Source organism: Orcinus orca, chromosome 19 (assembly GCF_937001465.1).
Source record: "Orcinus orca chromosome 19, mOrcOrc1.1, whole genome shotgun sequence".
NCBI classification, from domain to species: Eukaryota; Metazoa; Chordata; class Mammalia; order Artiodactyla; family Delphinidae; genus Orcinus; species Orcinus orca.
The window spans coordinates 31,751,039-31,770,518 of NC_064577.1; the positions used below are offsets into that span (position 1 = coordinate 31,751,039).

General features: G+C 54.4%; 1 protein-coding gene across 8 annotated transcripts in view; it reads right to left on the reverse strand.

The window, feature by feature from the left end:
• RBFOX3 (RNA binding fox-1 homolog 3) overlaps nucleotides 1–17,562 on the reverse strand; it is a 452,038-nt gene extending 434,476 nt beyond the window's left edge. For 2 of the 8 annotated variants that reach the window (XM_033438664.2, XM_033438662.2), the window contains exon 1: nucleotides 17,214–17,560. The gene's annotated coding sequence lies outside the window, so the exon portion shown is untranslated. Of the gene's footprint in view, nucleotides 1–16,741; nucleotides 16,765–17,213 lie in introns of those variants that run through there. The other 6 variants (XM_033438666.2, XM_049701580.1, XM_033438665.2 and 3 more) reach the window with 6 other exon arrangements.
• Nucleotides 17,563–19,480: the final 1,918 nt, after the last annotated feature.

Genomic DNA, 19,480 nt, shown 5'->3' on the forward strand with positions numbered 1-19,480 from the left:
GTGGGTACAGATTACTTGTTAGGGAGTGATCCCAGGAAGCTGGAGTGAAGGATTGGGGGCCTGAGCCAGGGATGGAAGAACAGCCGTGTGTGTGTGTGTGTGTGTGTGTGTGTGTGTGTGTGTGTGTGAATTTGTTTATTATTTATTTGTATAGTATCATCAAACTAGTCACCCTGTGGGCAGCTGGGGCTCGATCCATGGGGGATCCTCTGGGGAAACACACAGACTGGCCCCTCTCCCTGGGGAGGCAGGGAAGCTGAGGAGGAATTTCCACCAACCCTGGTGGAGGGCTGCCCCTGTTACCAGCCTGAGCGAGCCCTCTTCCCTCTAGAGAAAGCTCAGGGGCAGAGAAGCACAGGTGCCCAAGACAAGAGCTGCCAGCATGCACAGGAGCTGACCGCCATGGCCACAGCCGCAGACAATGAGGGTGAGCCCAGAGGTCTCCAAGGGACACACACTCCCGCAGGCCAAAACCAAGGCAGTTGTCTATTTCCAGGGAGCATGTGCCCCCACCTCCACCCCCCAGCCTGTCTCTCGAAGGCCAGCTTTTCAAGCATCCCCACCATGAGACTGGTTACTGCAAGAAGTGACCCTTGATAGGTGTTTGTGTCCCCTCCAAATTCATATGTTACATCCTAACCCCCAATGTGTTGGTATTAGGAGGTAAGGCCTCTGGGAGGTGATTAGGTGCTGAGGGATTAGTGTCCTTATAAAAGAGACCCCAGGGAGCTCCCTCGCCCCTTCCCACTTGTGTGGACACAGCAAGAAGGCTCCGGCTACGAACCAGGAATCGGGTCCTCACCAGACACTGAATCTGCCAGTGCCTTGATCTCAGACTCCAACCTCCAGAACTGAGAGAAACACATGAGTGTTGTTTATAAGCCACCCAGTCTGTGCTGTTCTGTGAGAGCAGCCCTGAAGGACTAAGACAGCAGGTAAATGTACCTGCAGCCTTGGCGTATCCAGACTATTCCTCCACTGACAGCATCACCTTAGGCTTAAATCCCTGCCCAGAGGGAGCCAGACACACCCCACCACCCGCAGCCCTGCCCTAGCAGAGCCCAAACCGCGGCAACAGCCAGATAAGACACGTGACTGCTTGGGGAATAGCAGAGAGAGGAGGGACCCCAGCCCCTCAGTCTGGAATGGATACACACGGGGTGCGGGCAGCACACAGCTCCCTTTGGCTGATGCCACCCTCAGGTGACAGAGGTGGGCGGGCAGCTACTCCGGGAGAGGCACGGGTGCAGAGAGACCTGCACGGGAGGACAGCCCACTCCGGGCAGGCCAACGCCACCCAGGAGGTTCCCCCCGCCTCACACCAGGGACAGAGTCACCACCATCCTTCCCACCTGTCCCCGATCCTTCCCCCCTCCCCTTTGCTCTTTTTTCTTTTAACTAAGCTTCTTTTGTTTTTCGAGGATCCCTTCATGTGTGCACACCCGCACATGCGTGTCAAGTTTTTATTCCAATCCTTAAATGAGGTCTTTGCTGAGAATTTACAATTCCCCTGTGGTCTCAATCTTGCAAAGACTGCTTTTTTAACACTGTTAGGCCTTAATTCTAATAAGCCTCCTCTTTATTACAGAACCAGGTCACATTGCCTTGACACCGCCAGAAAATCTTTCATTGGCAGGGAGGGGTGGGTGAGAAGAGAGAGGGGCAGCGAGAGGAAGGGGCACGGAGACAGGAACTGGAGAGAAGAATCCTCCCTTAATTTGATGGAATTCTAAAATAATCTAATTTCTGGGAACCAGAGTGGCCTGATAGCTTTAGATAACTCTGTGATATGATCATGTCTCCTACCAATGTTAGTTTTCTTTTTGTGTCTTGGTTTTTAAAATGACCAGAGGGAGAAGGGGAAGCAACAGAACCCGATGGCCACGCCGGGCACAAGTTCAGGTCCCAGCCCTGGACAGAAGGTCATCTGCTCTGGCCCAGCACGTGTTCTCCTGCCAGCCTGCTCTGGTCCTGAGGGCCAGCAGAGGAAATAGAAGAAAGGGACCAGCAGGCTCCAGGACAGAAAGCAAAACCTGCTCGGAGAAGAGGCTCACTGGATCAGGATACCTGGGGAATCCGTCAACGACACACTCTCCCTTCTCCCTCCTTCCTCCCTCTTTCTGAGTTTGTTGTTTTAAGGTTTAGGGGGATATGCAGGGAGAGATGTTACTGAGGAAAGTGAAGTGTCAATCTGCATTCTCAGGACAAAAGGACAGCCCCCCCACACACACATTCTTTCAATGTTTATTAAACATCTACTGCCAGGGAGGTAAGAGGCTGTTCCCCTTTCCTCTACGCTTGTCACTGGAAGTAGAAGAATCCTAGAGCTAAGGGCTGAGATGTTGCAAAATGCTCCTTAAAACCTGCCGGAGCTTTCTGAAACTGAGGATGTAAGTCAGGAACAAGGCCTTCATTCTAGAAGTTTCTGCTTATAAAGCTGTGGGGCAGTGCCCTGCAGAAGCACTCAGACTGTGGGAAAGACGCAGAAGGAACTAGACCATTGTCTCCAGATCTTGAGACATTCTCTGGAAGCATCTTTTCCTCACCATCATTCAGCCCCCTCCAAGCCCTGTTTTTCTTCTCTCCCCAAAAGTCAACTTGAGAGCCTCCATCCCAGTTGGGTATATAAATCAGGCTCCACAACCCTGGACAAGCACAGACACAGTCAGACCACCCCAGGCCTGCAGCCACCCAGCCTCTGAGCACAGAGAAGATGCGCCCTGTAGAGCCAGCAAGCCTCCCCGCCCCTAGTCCCTGGTCCTATCCTGAGTCTGTGTGACTTCAGTGTGCTGGGAGGACAGTGTCAGCTCAGCCAATTGTTCAGTATAAAAATTTAAATCAAGGTCTAATGTAAGGGACCTTAGAAATCAAAGGTCATTTTTTAAACTTTGGTGCCAAAGAGCACTGGTGCACAGATTGAGGTGCTGTTGTGGGGGAGAGGAGAGTCGTGCATCTTCCACTGAAGAGGGGAGACGTTCCTCGTGTCACAGGGCACAGACACACGCGCCCCTAGAGCAGGCCCATCCACCCGCACTGGGACCCATGCCCCTAACTGAGCCCCCAGCCACTCACCCAGCAAGTGTGTCTTGAGCACCTACTGTGTGCCCTGAGAATACAAGAGGAAGACAAGACAATATATGTGTATGTTTCCATACTAAAGTACACAGATTGTTCTGCCGACTTCCCTTTCCAATTATACTGTATTGCGGATTTCCTTCCACATCATCTAAAACAGCTGCATAAAACCCACTATTTGAATAAACCATTCTTTCTAATCGTTTTTTAAACAATCCCCCACTACAGGGGTCTGTCAGCAGCGGGAGACCTTTGAGAGGTGGGGAGAGGGCAGGCACTGGTAAGGATGGCCTGGCACTTTCCTCTGTGCTGGTGGCCAAGTCACGAGGGGTTCGAGTGCGTGTGTTCCAACAACTCTCCTGGAAGGACAGCAAGGTGGCAGCCCTTGGCCCACCGACAGCAGATTCTTGGATTCTGCAAAATATAATTGTGAAGGCCAATCTGCCAGCGGAGAAATATGCAGCGCATCCACAAGCTAAATATAAATAATATTGATTAGTCTGCCATCTTGAATTATCCATTTCACTTCTGTTTTCCAGTAGCATCAATAATCACGAGCTGACTCCCCAGTAGATGGGCCACATTGCACTCCACAGGATGCAGCCAGCCCAGAGTCACGCATCTAAGGAGTCTCAGGCTCTCTTCCAGAACAGTCTGCCATCTTCTAGAAGAGTCCAGCACCTTCCTAGGAACGTTCCTTCCCTTTCATCTATTCCTCACTCCAAGCCCAGTAAACAGTGGGGCTCAAAGACACATCTGAGTCACACACACCCGCCCCCCACTTTTGGAGGCATTCTGCTCTCTTTGGCAGCTGACCTTGGTTCTGGGAAAACAGTGGCACACAGTCCAAGGTTCACTGAAGGGAAGGAAGCTAGCATGGCTGGATGCACAGCCCGACCATGCTCACAGGGCACCACCTCACTGCTGCCAACCCCAGGGGCAGAAGCTGGGCCCACTTCTTCTCTGAGCCAGAAACCACATGGCTTTCCTACGGACCAGCGGGTTCCTCGTCCCTCTGGCAGCACCCCCGCTCCAGGCCCCTGGACACAGAGTGTGCCCATAACACACCTGGGAGGAAGCCCAGGCCTCCTGCAAACCCTCCCACCGCCAGGACTCAGCAGGGGTTCGAGCGACAGAAAGGACCAAGGCACGGAAACCCACCAGGCCCCTCACAGCCGGCCCAGCCAGGATGGAGGGCTAACAAGACACAAGGCCCACGTCCACCCTACCCCAGCCAGCTGTCAGAACCCCCACAAACAGTGCCTGAAAACATACAGTGAGTACAGGAGCAGCCTACACGCGCTGGGGGAAAACAGGGTCCCTGCTTTCAAAGCCTTTACACTCTGATACAGGAGACGGGTGTGCAAACACCTAGCAGGATCTATCTATCATTTTTCATTCTTCCTTAGGAGTGCTAATTACCGCTCCCAGAAAGTGCTGCGAAAGACAGGGTGCTGTCAGGCCTGGAAGAAGCCATGAGGAGGGGCCTCCGAGGACAGCTTCTCATGTCCTTTGTGTGAGGTGTGCAAGTAAGTTCCAAATGCCCACCCGCCTTAGATCCGGCCACAGGTGCAGCTCTGCCCCAGGTTTGTGGAAGGATCTAGGACCTCCCCATTTGTCTTCACAATCTACCCATACCCACTGGCCAACTACTCCCAAGATTCTCTAGGAGAAATGCAGGTCACCCCCAGCCTCAGCATCCCACTGCCCACTCCACATACAGGAGGACGTCATGAGGAGACACCAGGGCTCCTGGTTCCTCAAGAAAACACCTGCCCTTAAACCAGGGGTTCATGAATTGGCCAAAAACACAATGCCAGAGTCTGAGATCACACCCCATCCATGGAATAGTGAGACTGGCATGAAGTTGGGGAATTGGCTCCAGTTGGGGAATGAGCGAGGACCAGCTGTGGGAGAAGGGGAGAGATAGGCCTCCTATGGAGGTGCAGTGGGTTTTCTGCTCTCGGCGGGGCTCAAAGGAAGGAAACCAGAGCTCTGGCCAAAAATGGGCCCTCTGGGGTCCCCACTGTCCATCCTTGGCCACATGGTCCAGCACTAAGGCCTTCACCTGTCACTACTGTCCCAAAAAACTGGAATTTACTGCCCAGAGTCAGTCCCTGCCTCCACCGTCACTTGCTGAGTGCCCCCACATGGCCCAAGTTGGCTCCTGCCTTTCTGGGGAAAGAGAACAGCTTCACCCTGCAATAAGCAGGGAGCAGACACCCCACAAGTCACTGAGGCCTCAAGGCCCCCAACACAAAAATAGCCAGACACCCATGCGAGAAAAGTAGCCGGACCCCACGGCAGGTGGTGACAAGGCAGTTGGTGGCCCGCAGCCTGGTCTCTTCACTTTTTAGCTCATGTTTTAGCAACAAAGGCAGAGCTTGGACCATGGGTACCCTGGGGGCTCCCTTCGGAGCCCAGCAGATAGCAGAATGCGCCTCTACCTGTTCCGAGGGCTCCGCTCTCTGACTAGAAAGAAGTCTGGCCAGGAGGAATCTCGGTCTGGCTTCTTTCTCCCCCAAAGCCCCCCGCAGAAACTCATATCCCATAGCATGGCCTGGGCACATGCTCTGCAGCCGACAGGTGTAGGGGCTCCGCAGGTTGTGCTGTCCTTACACGTATAGCCAGGTACAGGTAAGTGCTCCTTGAAGCAGCCAGGGAATAAGGCATGTGCATGCGCGCGCGCGCGCGCGCACACACACACACACACACACACACACACACACACACACACACACACACCCCTCACTGTTAAGGACCTGGAATGATGTCTTCTCTGTTCTCCCGGCTATAATTATTTTAGCGTGGGAGACAAATTCTGTCTCCAGTATCTCAGAAGTGCTACATTAGAATATTATATTCTATGGTCCTGCAAAATCTCTACAGTAGCTCTTTCCCTCCATGCCGGAGCACAGACAGGCTCCTCAGATGGGCGGACACACCGTGGAGGCCCTGCACCAAGGGTTTAATGCCTGCTCCGAGCCACTACACTTAGAGCAAAAGAGCCAGGAACCACGCATGCGGGTAACCATGGCAACTTCAGGGAAGTTTAAAAAAATAAGTTTGTGAGTTGCTGGTTGTTATTTGGTGCTTGGGTTCTTTCCTTCTTTTTTAAGATAACAAGGTCCCTGAATAACACTTTTATGAGTTTTTCAGGTACAGCATCCAAAGTAGCGGCTGCCTCCAGACTTCTAATTACCTTCAAATGGGGCGGCGCATCTCGTCCAAGCACCACTGTCACATATCCAGGTTCTGTCCTTGGGTGGCTGTTCTGCGTGGGGTGACCTTGAGTCAGTGCACCTCCCACACGTGTCTCCATGCCTCCCCCTCTTCAGGAGTCCCGAGACTGTCAATCCATGCCCCTGGGGATCACAACCAAGTCCCACGACACCACTCACACATCTCCCAATTTAGGGAGAGGGTCAGGTGATCCCCTACAAGAACCTAATCTCTACATGCAGAGCTGTGCACACACTCACACACATGCAGGCACAAAGAGCCACCATGAGTCGTGTAAACTACATTCCCCCACAAAACAACATCCCACCTAAACTCGGAAATGCCCAGGTGGCCTCCACGGAGGCAAATGGGAGCCGCACCCCTGACACTGACCGTTTTCCGTGAAGGCAGCAGGAACAGGCTCTCAATGCTGAGGGACATGCTCACGTGTTGACGGGGCACACACGCCACACACATAGCCATTGGTTCAGTGGCCCTGGCTGTGCCAGCAGTTAAGTCACCGCGGCAGGAAGCACACTCCTCCAGGCCCGATGCCCCGATTGTCTGCAAAGCACCTCCGGGCAGAACAATGGTGGGGCCCCGCCTACCCTGCTGCCCACTGTGCCAACGCATCTATTAGGGTCGGAGTCAGGAGTGTCGAGGAGCGCTTGAGGGCCACGCACTGTTCCATGTCACAGCTGTGGCGCCAAAGGGCTGGGCAGATGGCTGTGAAAAAAGGAATATTTTTTTTTTAAAGCAGAAAAATCCTAAATGGCCCTTTCAGCCTTTCAGCGCACATAATTGTAGTATCCGAGTTAATGAAAGGCCTGGCGTGCTGGCTGGCTGAATACCCCTAACGCCGCAGCCCGCAGCTCACGTGGAGTGGCTCCACTGCCACCAGGGAAAGCAGACCACAGTGGGGAGGTGGGAGGGGGTGGGGAAGGAGGTGGGGAAACGCAGGAAATAAAGAGCGTTTCCAAGAATGACAAGGCTCCCACACGGGATCACATCATCAATTAGCCAGTAGGAGGGCTGGGGAGTGCTTGGCATCTCATTTCCACAAAGACAAAGTTTCCTTGAGGAAACTGCCAGAGTCTCCAAGGCACTGAAGTCAGACACAGAACAAATGAAGAGGGACGATGGCCGGGCTTGGCTGTCGCTCAGACACCCGCCCCAGGCAGCCTGGCAGAGGGTTGTGTGGGTTTAGAGACACAAGTGGAGCCTGCGCGTGTCCAGGAGATGAGCACACACAACACACATGTGCATGCACACATACATCATGCACACGCATGCCTACATGCACACGTGTGCACACACGCATACATATCCATGTGCACGCACACTCTATTAGCAGGTTAGGGTCCACTATTCTGACCCACAAACATTCCAGTTTGTGGCTCTCTCGCCTGCCAGGTACTAAGGAGATAACACACAGATGTGTTATTCAGAACTTCTGCAGAAGACCCTGCAGCACATCCCCCATCTGTGAGGAGACCCTGGGGTCTTCAGCCCTGGCCTCGGATGGAGCTCAGAGTATGTCAGATCCTTCAACAGTCCATTCTGGAGCCTTCAAACCCACACCCAAGGGGCTCCCGCCCTAAAGGCCCCAGGAAGCAGCCTAGCTCGGCCATCTAAGTGGAGGTGACTGATTTATTCTGACCGTCCTGCCTCTTAACGACATGCTCTCCTCCAGCCATGCAAGGCTTTAATTGTCCATCCAGCAGGGCAGGGAGGAAGCGTAAATCTTTCCACCCAGCTGCTCTGAGCTCAGCACTGCTTGACCTGCCGTTGCCAGCCCCTCGCTTGCATCCCACTGGAGCAGTCTGCTGGCTTTGAAGGTGGAAGAGGGGAGTGGGAAAGCGGGAGCAGAAGCAGGAGAAAGAGGCTGGTGGGCTCAGGGAGGGGGATAGAGGGATGGTGCACGGCCATGTGCTCAGTCTGCTCCTAACCCGGGGCACTGCAGAGGAGTCCTCACTGCAGCTTAAAGGGGAGGCGGTGGGAAGGTAGTGTGCACAGGGTGCCCTGGGCTACACCCTCCCGGGACAGTGTCTACACACCTGCCTCACCGGGCCCAGCTCTCAAGCAGCCTGACTCATATGAAGTGGGCCAGACCCCGGGGGTGTCTCAGCATTCCCTTGCTTTGCTGAAAAACAGCACAGCCCTGAAAGGAACCCACTGGGGAGGAAATACTATCCTCCATCCAACCCTCACTGTGTGTGACTGGTCCCGGCTGGGGGCACAGGGACCTCTCTGTAAGAGATGGTGGGGGGTAGGCCACAGGCACATAGAAAGTCAGCCTCAGGCTCCAAAGCAGGCCTCCTTTCCCCTCCAAAAGACTTAATATTTTCTGTAATTTTAGTCTATATTAATGCATTTCAAAGCAGTGAACATTATAGTTATGATTACCTAAAGACTTCCTTTATAGCCCTCATTTTCTAGCGTTCATTACTTTCTGAAAAATTATCCTTGGGGGCGGAAGTTTTCCAAGTCTGGTCTTGTGAGTTTTCTTCTTAGGATCTGAGCAAAACATACTATTGTGTCCATGACGGGAAGGGGGGCAGATGGCTTAGCTCTCCCTAAGTCAGTCTCCGTGGTGACTTCTGACAAGGAAAGAATAACGTCCTTGTGGGGAGGGGCAGAACTGCGAGCTGCACTTTAACATGTCAGCACTGATATCTATGACCTGGTTTTGGTTTTGCCCATCTGTTCTGTCCAGACAGTGCGACTTCTGAAATGGGATTTCCATCTACATGGGGGGAAGCACCCATGCACCATTCATTTTACAAGCTTAAGCACAGACAAGTCAGGACTGCAAGTGCTAATCACTGCAATACTGTCAATGCATGGATACAGCTGGACACTTATTTTCCAACACAAAGGCAACCTTGGGGAGAGAGCCCAGTCATGGCCAAGGGGTGCTGGAAGGGTCAAAAGAATGCAGATTCTGTGTGCATTCTTCTCAACTGTCCTAGGAGAGATCTATGAGAAAAAAAAAAGGACATGCTGGTAAGCTGCCTTTTGTCCTGTTGTAAAGTTGTCCCAGACACCAATCCCAGGGCTTTCGAGGTTAGGATAAGGGCAGTGGGGTCCCCCATCAAACAAAGGTTATCCTCTGGCTTCTGTATCCCTCCCTTTGGTCATCAGTTAAAGGTTCACAGCTGACAACATATCAAAAAGACTTCTGGTATGATAATACTCAATACAGCGTTGGCTGTCTAGGAGTGTTGATTATAATATTACACCACTGAAAACAATAATTCTCATCTTAAATTCCTCCAGCACTTCTCTTTTCTGCGAACATTTCAAAATAGTTGACTAATGTACTCATAGACAGCACCCCTAAGAGGTAGGCAGCAGGCACTATCAGTCCCATTACGAGCAGCCTGGGGGACACAGCGGGGAAGTCGGTGAATCACGGCCCCTACCCCCGGTCTGTGAGGAGCCTGGGTAAGAAGGCCCTTGGGCCCTAGTTCCACTTCGCCTGTCCCTGCAGCGGGGGCCCCAGCTGTGCCTAATGGCATCACAGTGGTCCCTTCAATGAGGGAGAGTCAATATTCCAGAAAGGCATGCACACTTTATGTTTATTTCTAATGGATTTTGCAAAACTGGGTTTCGGTTTGTCACACATTGAGCCCTGAGAACCAAAAACATCTCCCTGCTGAAGGCAGGGGTGGGATAGAACCACTGAGTCTGAAAGTGCCACGGTGGCGATCTACAGGTTCAGAGGAGTCTGGGAGGAGAGGGGACGTCACGATTCTTCTCTTCCTCCTCCTCATGGAAAATCCAGCTGGCACTGACCTAGGGCCCCGACCTCTTAGAATCCAAAGCCACTCCTGCAAAAGCAAAGTGCCCAGCACTCCCCCCTCCTTCTGTGTCCTTTGACATTCTGCCAGGAGTGGAGGCATGGGGAGGGCGTGATGGCGCATCAATGGGGCATACCACGAGCAGGCAGAAGCCCCTCCACTCTCCAGATGTCCTGGACAAGGCGACCCCTGGGTCCACAGCCCCACAGACAGGACCTCACTCACATCTTTCTGCCTGGCCGTGGTGTTCCTGAGAAAATGAGCTTCCAGGTTCCTCCTGGGGGCCCTCCTAGGCCCCCGAGCAAGTAAGGACCTCCTCACCTATACAGAAATGCTGAGACTTGTTTCCATCTTGGCACCTGCGACTCTATCTGGAACCATTTTAAAACAGCATCATCTCCTTGTGGCCACAGGAAACAGTGCAGAATCCATTTCCTTAACTCTGACGAGATGCTCATTCCTCCACCAGGCAGATGACACCGAGGAAGGTTCATGCTCACCACCAGTTGCTGTGCGCCTGCTATGTGCCAGCTCCTTTACATGTGTGTATCGCCCTCTTCGCAGCTGAGTAAACGAGAGTTCAAGAGCTTGCCCGCAGGCCACAGGGTTGGGAAATCTGCGTGCCCTCTCCCACTGCATGCTGCAGTCAGCCCCACCACTCAGGAAGTCAGAGCCTGGCCTCACACCTCACGTCCCCTGCACACAGACTCCCTCTGTATCTCAGGCATGTGCCAGAACTGCTCCCTGCTCCCCTAATGGGCTTGGGGTCCCGAGTAAGGTAATCAGCTCACAGCTTTGTCCAGAAGTTACATTCCATTTAAATGTGCATCTAAATGTGTGTGTCCCAGGGGTGAAGGCTGGTTCTTACAAGAATCAGCTGACAGGAGGAACCGCCACGATGTACAATCTCAGGGAAGCCAGCACCCGTTAACAAGGAAACTAACTGAGTGAAGATTCAGACTAGACCTCCACGGAGAAGAGAGGATGGGAGGGCAAGTCAGGAAAGGGTGGGGCCCAACAGGAAACTGTGTGCAGACCCAGCCTGAAGCATCATTCTGATTTTCCTTTTTCTTCTAGGATCTCAAGGTGATGGGAAACATAGGGAAACCACGGTGTGTGCGGTGATTTCACTGAAGTAGTAAAAATTCATCTTAACACCTCTTGATGAAAACAGAAGGTTAAAAAGCCCTGCTTGCTATTGCCAAAAGAAAGAGGTGTGGGCGTGGGGGAGAAGTCACCAGCAGGAGATTTGATTTCAGGGGGCCCAGAGGCTCTTATGTACAGACCCTGGAGCATTGCCCTGCACCCAATCCTTAAAAGTTCCAGAAAAATTAGGAACTATTTTCTTTTTAATCCTGTAGAGAAACCTCTCATTTAGATTCAGGAAGGATTTGAACTGTCAAAGTTTAGTGAGAAATTATTTCTAAATGTGCCTAGGTGTTTGTGCCTCTAAATCTTTCTCCAAGTTATACCCACCTTTTTAATACAAGTAAACTTTATGTTCTTTGGCTTCAACAGAGCTTCCCATTTTTACATAAAAAGTCTTCATTGCTGAGAACAATGTGCTTCTCTGTGTTCTCATTATCCTTGCCTAAAAGAAAACCACCCTGAGATGTGACGCCCAGCCTGGTGCCCAAAGACGCAAATTTCAAGGGTGCAGGGGAAGTACCCAGACTCTGGAAGGCCACCTTTCCTGCCACCACCATCCCTCAGTTTCATTTGGTGTCACAGACAAGGAGAACTGATGAGCAGAGCTGCAACGTTCTACCTATTCCCAGATAGAGCTCTGAACGGTCCCTAGGTTTCTGCAGTGCATGCCAGCGCAGCTGTAATGGCAGCCCTGTGACAGAGGATCTTTTTGGTGGGCTTGGGTTACTTTTTTGCTTGTTTGATTAGGCGGAGGGAGATATTTTTTTTTTGACATAAGACAAGATGACTTGGAGAAATAGAGGCACATGGGAGTCTCTTCTCTTCCATACAAAAAACACGTGTTACAATTTCACCTGGCCCTCCAAAAGGAACTTGATGAAACGGCAGGGTCCGGCTGGTAGCAAGTGTCTGTCCCCAGGCAGTTTCCTCACCCGCAAGTAGGACTGTTTTCTTGAAGGGCCAAAAGAGACATACATAACCACCTGCCTCTCATCCTGGTTTCCAGCCACAGCCCAGGGCTATGAGAGACCAGAAGGGTTGGCCCACTTCCCTGAGCATCAGCTGAGACCTGGCACACAGAGTTGATGACCAAGAGTAGGTCTGAGAGGGAGCTGGCATGGCTAGATACAGGGCAGTTCTTCACGCATGCCTCTGCTCTTCTAGAATCTTGGGAGGAATCTCTCGGGACAGCCATTAACCAAAGCAATCCGTGGTAAAATTCTGCTCAAAATATGTATACTCTCCCTCCTTCTTTTTTCTGCTGGAAATTCACTCTGACTTTAAACAAATTAAGCCTTCCAAAAAACTTGCAACTAGGACTGCTTTGTTCTAGGTCCTCAGAGGAAACCACAGACTCTGAAGACCCCACCCCATCCAACACAAACTGATGCCAACGAGTTACAACCCACTTCCCGGGTGGAATTAGTAGGACCCAGCCCAGAGCTACACAGAATAGGTAGAGACTAGATCCAGAGGAGAGGTCCCTGTCACACAGTGAGGGTATCTTTAGGCCCCAGAATTTAAAATGAAATTGGCAGTCCTTTCCCAGGCCCTGAGGGCCCTGCTGGCTGGCCAATGCTCACGTGGCTCCCCTGGCTCCTGAGCCAGAGCGTTCAGTTCTGCTTCACCTGGACTCTGGCAACACTTTCCAAAATGCAATTCATATACTGTGAGCTTTCCCCAAGCTACTAAAGGAAACACTTTCAAATGAAGTAACAGATTTTTATGCTCTTTATTATCTCAAGTCACCTTCTAAGGCATGTTTTGGTGTCAGCTCATGTGTTGGAGAAACTGCGACAGCAAACTAATTTACTAAGTGCATTGCACTTAAAAACATGCATTTTATAAATCAAACCAGTCTGCCACAAGGTATTTCTTTAAGCAAGGATACTCATTTTTCTGTCTGTAATCCTCCACAAAAAAAAAGACCTCACTGTGTACTCAATTACTACCCATCCAACTAGTAGATGAGAGCTGTCCTCAACTCTCATATGTAATTCAAAGAGAAAGTCACATACCAAGTGTCCATACCACTCAGAAAGTATAGGGAGAAAAAAAGACATGAAAGGGGAGGAGAGAGACACACACACAGACAGACAGTGAGAGAGAGAGAGAGAGAGAGAGAGAGAGAGAGAGAGAGATGGAACCAGAATGTTATAAATAAAAAGGAGACAGTGATGGCTCGGAGAGAAAACCTACTTCAGAGAGGCAGCAAAAAATAAGATGTTTAGGCTGTCTGAATGTTTCACGAACCTGTGAAAATAAGTGCTGCTTTATAAAAGAATGTGGGGAGATATTGCAGCTAATCAAAAAGATGCAGGTGCAAATGGGATGTGTTTATAAAGCCAGTATCTCGTGCAGAAGAAAGGCCTGCTGCAGGTGGGGATTTAGGGAAAGACAGGTGCCCACGGAGGAGCATAGCATCTCTGCTCAAGGGAGGAAGTTTCAGGATGGTTTTTCCCCTTCACTTGTTTAAAAACAAAAAATTCCTCACCAAATGTCAGCTGCGAGTCAGGTTCCATTTGTCTTTATAACAAACTATCAAGCAGGAGTGTGGAAATAAACACAGAGAGACAACCAACCAAAAACTGCAGGCACACGGATGGGCTGGAGGAGGTAAACCCCACACTACAACCGCTGAAAAATAACATTTCAATTTCATGTTCACTGTTGCTCCATGCTCACTGAGATGTTTCCCCCTGCGTGACTCCTCCAGGCCCCTTATACTGCCCCCCACAAACACACCACCATTCTGACACTTCTGGGTGGGATAGCAGCTCCCTTCACTTGTACATTCCTTCACTCCTAATTCCACAAGCATGCATCAAATAACACTGCGTGTACAGGAGGAGGTGGGGATAAATCAACCAGCATCTCTGCCCTTAGGAGCAAGGTGCCTCCAACTTCTACACATCACAGAACGAAGGGGTCTCGGACCATGGTTGAATGGGGGTGGGGGGATACTGTAAAGAAGACTGTAGGGTAGAGGCAGCACCCAAGCTGGACCAGGCTGGCAAGGATCCAGAACCAGGGATGGCATTTTCTATGGCCAATACCAGGCCTAGTTCATTCCCCAATACTAAAGAACTCCATAATTTCTCTCCATTTCTCTGATGCTATTTCTTTGAGCCATTGGTAATGCTCAAAGTTTAGTAAGTGGCAGGAACATAACATAAGGTCCACTCTGGAATAGTACCCAGGAGTCCTCCCACCTGCCTCCTTCTTAAATCTGCCTCTTTGCTGGCCTCGGGCTAACCCTTCCCCCCAGCAGGGTGAGGTGAGCCACAGCAGCGCCCCCAGCGGCCCCAGGACAATGTCAAAGGCGAGAGTGGGCCAGGGCAGGCTGCGCGCCCTGGCCCTGTCCTTGGTGCTGCCGCCAGCTGCACCCCCTGTGGCAGGGGGCCTACCAGGACGCAGCCTTCCCTCCAGCCCAGCCTCTGGTCCCTGCGGAAGGGCCATGAATACACCCGGATCAGCTGCAACTCCTATCCCAGGGCACTGGACCAGAGGCATTTGCAGTGAAGGCCCAGCATAGTCAGAGCCTGGCCTGCAGGGACTTTCCTGGACTCCAGCTTCTCCAGGTGACCTGAGGCTACCCGAGGCCCAAGCGTGGACACAGGTCTCTCTAAAGCTCAGGCCCCTGGAGGGGGGAATCAGAGCAATCATTCAAGTCCTCTTTTAATGGAGGAGGGAATTGCTCTTGGAAATAGGCAACTTGTGCCAGAAAACCCCAGCAGCTCCAAGACAAACAGCCCACATGCCCCTGGCAAACCCTCCCCTTCGCTGGCAGCTGTCTCACCACTCAGCTCTGCCTCTGCTCCCTAACCCCTCAGAGTTTCCCACCTCACTCTCCAGTTTTCTCCTCACTCTCTGCTCTACCCTCTCAGAAGCTCCCAGTTGGGAAATGAGGGGTTAAACGTTGCTTTCAGGAGTGTGCCAGCGAGCCCCGAGCCCCATGCCCATTCAGGGAGGCCTCCAATCTCGGGGGAGGGTCAAGGCCTCCATCCTCAGTGCAGAGGGGAGCTCTGAGCCCAAAGGTGGAGGCAGGGACCGAGGGGGCCCGCCAGGCTGGCTCTCAGAAGGCGCCCGGCCGCCCCCTTCTGCCGCCCCCCAAAACCCCCCGGTGCCAGCGCTCTTGCGGCCTGAGGGAGGCCCACACCTGCCCGCATGCCGCTTTCATCAGGCGGCGCTTTCACTGCAACTTTTCTCCCTCTCTCCCTTCACAATTTTCGCTCACCTGGAGGGTCTGGTTTTAATTGGTGTAATATCCCCGTTAACAACGCAGCCTAATTAAGACATCCGCCCAATTCCGCGATGCACACTTAATGAACAGGTTCTGTCGCAGTGTTTATACTTTTATTATTTGCAGACCAGTAAAACCAAAGCCGGTTTCTGCCTTAAAGACCTCATACGGGCGACCCCACTCTATTAGCTTCGTACCTGCTCGGTGCTAAGTGCCCTGGGCTTCCTGGTGTGCGCCCAGGGCGTCCCAGCGCCGAGCGGGTGTTTCAGCAGGAAATTAGCCGCCGGGCGCGCGGGAAAAGCGACTTTACCTCCAGCTGGGGTGGAGGGCTGGGTCCCTCCGTCCCTGTCCTTTTCTTCCACCGCGGGATGTCTCATGCGTCAGCATGAGCAGAACCGCGGGTGTTCTTTTTAAAGTGACCATTAAAAAATAAATCTAGTCCCTCCCCAAAGCTGGAGAGCTTCGCCAGGAAGGAGTTTCTCCTCATCCCCCTGGACCCCGTGCCGCTGGCGGGGCTGCAGTCCTGGACTCCAAGGAACATCCCTCCTGCCCCACGTAAGACCCCGCATCCTGGCGCCGCTCTGGAATGGGATGGGGTCCCCTTGTCCCTCCACGCCCGGGGCCGCATCCTCGTCCCCGCGCGTACTGTAAGAGGGCCCCCTGCGGGGATGCGGGGCACTGCGGGGATGCACGCCTGGGGAGGCTCCGCACCGAGGGAGGCTGCGACCTACGGCCTCGTGCCACCCCTAGGTTCCTCGAGAGACAGCCCTCCCGAGGGGGCGACCCCCGGACGCCCCCCGGCGAGTCTCGCCGCCTCCGGGGCCTCTGGGGCCTCCGGGGCAGAAAGTTTGGGCCGGGTGTGCCCAGCCGCCTTGGCGCCAGCTTCCCCAGCCGCGCTGCGCCGGTCCCTGGGGGCTGCCGAGACTCGGAGAAGCAGCCTGGGTTCACGCCCGAGCCTCCCTAATGCAGCTCCCGAGACTTTGCGGGGAGCGCCCTCTGTCCGCCCCCTGTTGGGCCCTGCGCGCGGCTCGACCCCTGCCGCTTTACACTCGCGCACAGCGCTGCGCTGAGGGCCCGGGGCCTCTCTAGAAGACCGTGGGAGACCCTTCCTCCCCAAAACTCCTTTGGGTCATCAACTCCTCTAGTGAACCATTCTCCTCGAGGACCCAGGCAGGGGTCCCGGGGACTGGGTGCCTAGCGGGAAGCAAATGCATCCCGTGGAGATCGCTGACCGTCCCCCCACTCCCACCCGCGCGAGCTCCAGCCGCGTACCCGGACGCACCCCGCAGGGCCGGGATCTCCTCGCGCTCGGCCTCCCCCCGCCAGGGAGTTCCCCGCGCCGGGCATTGTGCCGCCGCCGCCGCCACCACCGCCGCCGCCGCCGCCAAGCAGTGCGCGGGACTCCCCGGCGTCTCCATGGAGCCGACCCCGGAGCCTTCCCATTCACAAAACCGCCCCTCCGGCCGTAGGCTGGACCACGTGCCCCGACCCGAGCCCAGGAGGGACACGGAGAGCCCCGACCTCGAGGGCGCCACCCCTCCCCGCGCGCCCTCGGGTCGGTCCCTGGCCACGCTCTGCAGCCCCGCGCCCCCGCCAGCCCCGCCTCCCCCTGCGGGGTCCTGTGCGCCCCTCCCTGGGACGTGCCCACCCCCACCCCGCTCAACACGAATGTAATGACCGCCGCAGGGCGAAGCGCTGGCGGCGAGGACCCAGCTACTCACGGGCTCAGCGCTCCCCGCGGCAGGTGACAGGGGCCCAGCGGCCATGCCCCGGCTGCATCCCGGCCGCCGAGCTGGCAGCGGCGTCCCGGGGCCGCGCGGGCACCGGCGAGCCGGCGGCGAGGAGCGCACGGGGCCTGGCTCGGCGGCGGCTGCGATCGCGTCTCCTCTGACCACGCGAGCGGCTGGGGGCCGGGGCCGGGGCCGCTGTCCGAGGAGGCTCCGCCGGCTCCGGAGCAGCCCCGCAGCTAGCTCCTCACTCGCTCTTCCCTCGCCGCCTTCTCTCTCTCTCTCTCTCTTCCTCTCTCTCTCCCTCTCCCTCCCTCTCCCTCTCCCTCTCTCTCCTCTCTCTCTCCCTCTCTCTCTCCCTCTCTCTTCCTCTCTCTCTCCCTCTCTCTCTCTCCCGCTCTCTCTCCCTCTCGCCTCTCTCCTCCCCCTTTCTCTCTCCCCGGCCCCTCTCGCTCGCTCGGCTGGAGAGAGGAGACAGCAGGAACACGCGGCGGCGGCGGCTGCCCGGGCGGAGCGCGGCAGCGCGCGGTGAGGGAGGGGGCTCGGGCAGCCGCTCGACCGGGAAGGGCGGCGGGGCGGGGAGGGCCGCGGCGGAGACAGCGCAGGCCGGACGCACCCTTGCGGCCCGAAACGCGGGCCAGGAGAGCCTGCACGAGAGAGGTGGGCGAGGCGCGGAGGACCCCCAGAGCTGCCCGGTTTCCCGCGAGCGCCGCCCTCCGGTCCCGGTCCCCGTCTCCCCTCCCTCCCTCCGGCGATCCTGAGGCCGAGCAGCCCCAATCAGGACCCTTACCCTCCTGCCACCCTGGCCCTGGCCCTGGCCCAGAAAGGACAACACTGGGGATCCCCATAAATAGGACTCGGTCAGCGGAGATGAATGCCCCCCAACCTCTGCCGCTGGTCTGCACTGCCTGACCTCCTCTTCCAGTTTGACACACACACACACACACACACACACACACACACACCCCACCCCTTACTGGGGCTTGAAATTCGGTGTCTTGCCTTCCCAGGAATCCGAGAGTGAGTGACCAGCCACACAGAGTCACCACTGGGGTGTTTGTCCAGACTCACCAACCAAACCAATTCAAACATTTCCACCTTGGCTGGGGAAGAGGGGCTGTCATTGTAGGAGGTCAGCTAAGGATTTGCCTAAAATCAGAAAAGCAGGCATTCCCTGTCCCCACTCCCAGCTGCCCAACCCTAGGGGAAGGGACCCTGATGTAGGGTCTGAGACGGTGTCTATCATTGGGATAGAGAGGGAGGGGGAGCAAAAGGAAAGTGGAGGCTAAGGGCCAGTGGAATGGGGACCGTCTGGGCTGGCAGGATGATACCCATGGAGAGCTGTGAGGTCACACCAAAGACAGGCAGGAGGGCCTTGACTGTCCCAAACAGAACCACAGGATTGGGCAGGGACTTGCTCCTGTTTCTATGCAAAAGACAGGCGGATGCAGTGCCTGGAGCACCACTGAGGAGGGTAAGAGCAGGGATGGAAGTGAGCTGCACCCTCAAAGACATTCTCAACCTAAAAGCAAATGAAAAGCCTGTGCCAGGTTGCTTTTACTTCTCGATGCTGCTTCTGGAACAGATTCTTCCTTATACCTGACTGTCCTGCTTTTCTGTGTGAGGCAAAAAGCATGTCATGGAATCTGGGGTTTGTTAGGGGCCTGGAGGATTCAGAGACAGTGAAGGGAGGGACGTAAACTCAGTTCCTACGTGCCTAGAGCTCTGCACTGCTGGCTGCCTTCCCTGCAGAGCAAGGACAGACAGTATCCACGACAAGTGGCTACTGTCCGCTTACGAGCTTAACGCTTTTAATTTCTGGCCCTTTGGCCTGTCTGGGTCATTGATCTTTCTTGGTCAGTGGGAGTCATGCTATACAATTTCGAGTTAGCTTCTTGGCCCTACAGCTAAACACTGGATAAATGCCTTGTCTACCAGCAAGGCAGCTGCTTGGTTGATTGAACTTTCCCCAGCCCCCGTATTTGAAACGGCACATCCCTGCTCAAAAGACCTAATTGGCTCTCTCCATCCTCTGCTGTCAGATGGTCCAGGCCTCCAACTCGTGGCTGGGCCCACCCACTCCTCGTCATCCCTATAGGCAGGTCTTTTGCTTCCAGGAGAGCTCTCTGAAGACAGCACCAAATCTTGTTCCCAAGCTCCACCAGACCCAGCCAGCACTCAGCATGCAGTAGGTCTGCTCAGACACCTGAGCCTGTGAATTGAAGTTGGCATCTGTGGCAGGATCAGCCACAGGACCTGCA